This window comes from Anarhichas minor, unplaced genomic scaffold (genome assembly GCF_050575085.1).
Source record: "Anarhichas minor isolate MPS153535 unplaced genomic scaffold, ASM5057508v1 ptg000047l, whole genome shotgun sequence".
Taxonomy (NCBI): domain Eukaryota; kingdom Metazoa; phylum Chordata; class Actinopteri; order Perciformes; family Anarhichadidae; genus Anarhichas; species Anarhichas minor.
Genome location: NW_027466493.1, coordinates 272,501 through 277,500, shown reverse-complemented (window position 1 = coordinate 277,500; position 5,000 = coordinate 272,501). Strand labels below are relative to the sequence as shown.

The 5,000-nt window shown below is 44.5% G+C and overlaps 1 protein-coding gene across 1 annotated transcript in view; it reads right to left on the bottom strand.

Moving 5' to 3' along the window:
- Positions 1-5,000, bottom strand: part of adgrg6 (adhesion G protein-coupled receptor G6) — a 62,418-nt gene that overhangs the window by 41,781 nt on the left and 15,637 nt on the right. The gene's annotated exons all lie outside the window — the stretch shown is intronic.

Sequence of the window (5,000 nt, the reverse complement as noted above, 5' to 3'; positions counted from 1 at the left end):
TTAGCAGATCGCTAACAGTAGACCCGTGAAATAAAGACCATGGAATCCATAGAAGAGTTTCAAGACTTCAGTGTGAATCTTTCTTATTTGTAAAACTGTGGAAACACAATATGAAATATGGCTTTACAAACTGTCCCTATACACTTTACATGAATACAAAACAACAATCCATGATACAGCCAGCATGTAACATGTCCGCCTAGCTAGCTTCTAAGCTAATTTTAACATTACCGCCAATGGAGAAATGCTAGGGTTTACCGGGTCTTTCCAACCGGTTCCCCTGCCATCTGATCCAACTCACCACCAGGTGGTGATCAGTTGACAGCTCTGCTCCTCTCTTCACCCGAGTGTCCAAGACATACGGCCGCAAATCAAATGATACGATTACAAAGTCGATCATTGATCTCCGGCCTAAGGTGTTCTGGTACCAGGTACACTTATGAGCCACCTTATGTTCGAACATGGTGTTCGTTATGGCCAAACCGTGGCAAGCACAGAAGTCCAATAACGAAACACCATTCGGGTTCAGATCGGGCAAGCCGTTCCTCCCAATCACCCCCCGCCAGGTTTCTCCGTCATTGCCCATGTGAGCATTGAAGTCCCCCAGGAGAACTATGGAGTCGGTAGGCGGCGCCCTTTCCAGGACCCCTCCCACCGACTCCAAGAAGGCCGGATACTCCGAACTGCTGTTTGGTGCATAAGCACAAACCTCAGTCAGAGCCTTGCTCCCCGCAACCCATAGGCGCATGGAGGCGACCCTCTCGCTCTCCGGGGAGAACTCCAACACAGCGGCGCTCAGCCTTAGAGATAGGGTAAGGAGCTCGGTCATCAGGAGGGAGCTTGGAGTCGAGCCGCTACTCCTTCGCGTCGAAAGGAGTCAGCTGAGGTGGTTCGGGCATCTAATTAGGATGCCTCCTGGACGCCTCCCACTGGAGGTTTTCCAGGCACGTCCAACTGGGAAGAGACCCCGGGGAAGACCCAGAACACGCTGGAGGGATTACATCTCCCAGCTGGCCTGGGAACGCCTCGGGATCCCCCAGAATGAGCTGGAACATGTTGCCGGTGAGAGGGAGGTCTGGGTCGGCCTGCTTGACCTGCTGCCACCGCGACCCGACCCCGGATGAGCGGTGGAAAATGGATGGATGGATGGATGGAGAAATGCTAACCGCGATTAGCATTTAATACAACACAAATGTTATACTAAACACGCGAATAGAATATATCTACGTACATCTTTTCATGCTTCATAAATACATACTTACAGACTAAGGTCTCTCAAGGCTACCAAACGGAAGAAGTAAAACGTTAGTGCAGCGTGTCTTCTCATTAGAATCTAAAAACAACGAGCTGCTCCATAGGGCTGATGCCGGTCACGCCGCTCGCTAATCACTCCAATAACAGCTGCTTCCTCCACAGAAATGCAGACTTTTACTGCACAACAGCTGCTAGCTGCTGCTAGCTGTTGTGCTAGCAGCAACATCATGTAGCTGTTGTGCTAGCAGCAACGCTTGCAATTAGTTATCCATGTTGAAATGAATCGCTGGTAGCCCAGTTTGTTTTCTTCCGGGTACGGGTCACGTGATAGTGAGTGTGACGAATCAGGGACGGAGACGTCATGGTTGCCAAGAACCAATCCAGTAGCGAACACGGGTGTGGGCGTAATTTTTTCTAAGCACATCCGTATTCGACCGTCAACACGCAAACGCAACCCCGGAGTTCTCAAATACCTCCAACCTTGGCGGAGTTTTCAGATTCCTCCGTTTAGGGTGCTCCAAAACTCCGGCGTAGTGTGGCCGCTCAGTGTAAACGTAGCAAATACGGAGTAAAAACGGAGTAGTGTGGACATGGCCTTAGTGGGAAACATATGTGGTTGTGAGCTGGCAAAGACACCAGGGAATTAGATTCTCTCTTTGTGGCCTGGCGAGGTCCGGGAGGAATTAAAGGGACGCTCTTCCTTCCACCGTTAGTTGATTTGAGCGGCCGGATTCAGTCTCACATCGAACACATCTAAGAATACATTTTGCAGGTTTAGAGAAGCTCTTTAGTCGCGCCTCACGGTTGCATTGGTGGACAGAAGTAATGCTTTTTGTTGTTCAGATGTGTTCGACAGTCGGAGTAACCGCTCTGATTATTCATTAAATGTTTATGCCATTTGTAAAAATCTTAAAATGTGCTGTGTTCATTCACACAACAGTGACCTGTTTAAGCCAGTGTAAAGATTAAATATTGTACGTTATGTTATTCTACGTAGAGAGAATGCAGCTTTAAGACATGAAGCACATGCTTCCCATTCTTCATAGGTCTCTGGTTACACTGTCCAGTTACTAAAAGGCAAACTTTGTCCTCACATCTGAAAATGTCCTCATTCCGAACACATTGGTCCACACAAAGATAGATGTACAAGTACACACACAACACACACACACACACACACACACACACACACACACACACACACACACACAGAGCTCGGCAGGCTGTTTCTCTGCATCCATCAGCACCGGCCTCATAAACAGCCCAGAGAGGAACATTGAAAGGGCTGCAGATGGTCCGGAGAGCTCTGGTCGCCTCGTCAAAAAAGAAAAAGACATTTTCAAGGTAAACAGAATGAAGCGCTCCTCTGTGTGGAAACACAGACGAGCGTGAAATGTACTTGGAGAAAATGTGACGTAGTTGGAAGCTCCGATGTCGGAAGGAACATCTGCAAGTCCATCATTTTAAAGTTGAGCTACAATGACTGATTTAAACAAATATATATATATATATATATTTATATATATGTTTTTTACGAACAAATGCAACACGAGTACCGCCGCTTGGTCAGCGGCCCGACTCTTCAAACTATGAGGATGTTTGGTACGTAAAACAAATCTGTTGGTTACATAACTGGTGTTAGTAAAGTACAGAAGTTACGTAACAACAATGCAGTAAAATAAGTTGACTTTCACATGAGAAGTGTCGATTACTACTTCCTTAAAAAGTATTAACATTACTATACATTTCAGAACGTTGTTGTCGGTTCCCCGTTTCCAAACGACACTCAATGTTGGATTGTTTGAGCCACAAACGTTCTTAGACTGCATGAGGAGACGCAAAGACAAATGATATGTTTTGTCATTTAATTTAAAAGGATCTTCGGGTTAAGAGTTAAGAGGAAATATAACCCAAACACCTGTATCCATCCACACTGATGAGCTTCAACAATCAGACCACATTAACAGGATGAAGATCATCACGACGTTGAACGGGTTCTGGTAACTGCTCGCTGTGAATTAAACTGAGGAATGAGGAAACATTCTTAATAAACAAATCATGTTTATTTTGTATATTATGTGTTCTAAAGCATGATTATTCATTTCATGGTTTTAGGTTTGTTAAAGAAAACCACCGAGTGTTTGAGCTCAAACCTGTCAGCAGGATGTGGAACCTGAGCTCCAGAGGACTCTGCTTGTACCAAAATGAATTCAGGACATTTGGAGATTCAGAGACATTAAAATGTGCCATAATCCTTCATCTGCTAACTATTGTTTTATTGCAGCTCAGCAAAGACCAGATCTGATCATTCGTGACATTTATAGAATAAAATACGTATTAAAATGTGTCTCTTGGACTTTAACCGAGCAGCACACAGCAACATCACTGTTTCATTAAACACAGTAAACCAAGTGAAAAACTCAAACCCGGGAGAGACAAAGAGAGAAACAACTCTCTGTCAGCCTGCAGCTATAAAACTTCCATTATTGAAGAATGGAAAATGTCAGAGTTTGTTAGGTCTGAGGCTGTACAGTGACCTCACCTATCTGGTCCTTCCTGGGACTCAGTAGACCTCCATATAAAGACTAGAACACAACATTCCACTCAGACGGTCCCCACAGAGCTGCCCTGTCTCACGGTCCCCTTTGTGTCCGTGCACACTGTGTGTTTGACTGTTCCTTTGGTCCCTGACCCGGATTTGAACCTTCGCCACTGTTCAAACAGAAAACCTGTGAACTGCTGTTGACATGAGATCATATTTAATCTCTGAGCAGCAGACGTCTGTGAACGTAGAGTCAATATTTCACCTTTTGTTTTGCCAAACTAATCCTCTGTTTCCTTGTGCTGCAATTAAACAGTTTCCCCTTCAGGCATCAATTCACTTCATCTCATCTTTATCTGTTTCTAGTTCTGTAGTCACTGCAGCCGTGGATGACTCTGCTGCCGGTGGAACGTCTCGCCATTAATTAGGTTTAGAAAATAGTAAAAACTGTTCTTCACAAGATCCCAGAGCCTCGACGACGTCTTCAAAAACACAAAGATATTAAAATGGAAACGCAGAAAATCCTCACATTCCACAAAGTGGAATAAGCGAATATTTTGACATTTCTGCCTAATAAACGGATACGCAGCTTTTATAAAGGATTCATAAGTTCTCAGCCATCACTAAGCAACATATAGTTGAAGAGAAAACTGTTAGATATCTTAATAATTTGTCTAATTTGTCCAGCAACACGTGTCAATCTCAGCTCGTTTCATGCATAAAACCTTTTCAAAATAAACCTCCGTCTACACAGGAAATACTTGGGCTTACTTAGATGCAGAAGTTACGTGACAAATAAATCAACGTTGACTTCTTGTTTCACTGTGTGTGAAAAGTCTTTGACTGGTTAAGCCTCGGTTATAACTCCAAACGGAGGGTCCCTCACGTCGTATCCTTTGGCACATCTAATGCAGGTGCAGCTTCGGGCTTTCTTCGCCACATTTCTTTGTTTGCTCCAATAAATGAATACGTGAATATACGAGTCAGCAAAAACACTGTAAGACGTATCCTCGTCAAGAACAGCCTCTGCAGTACATTCTTTAGGACGCCATTTCCGCAGTTTGCAATTCAAGTGGAGTGAACAAGGAAGTTCTGCTTTTAGATTTCTACTTTATTTGAACAATGGAACCCAGAAACAGGGACTAGAATCTGAGCTGAAGCGGTCTGTAGGTCTTCCTGTCTCCAACGACGTCACTTTAATGTC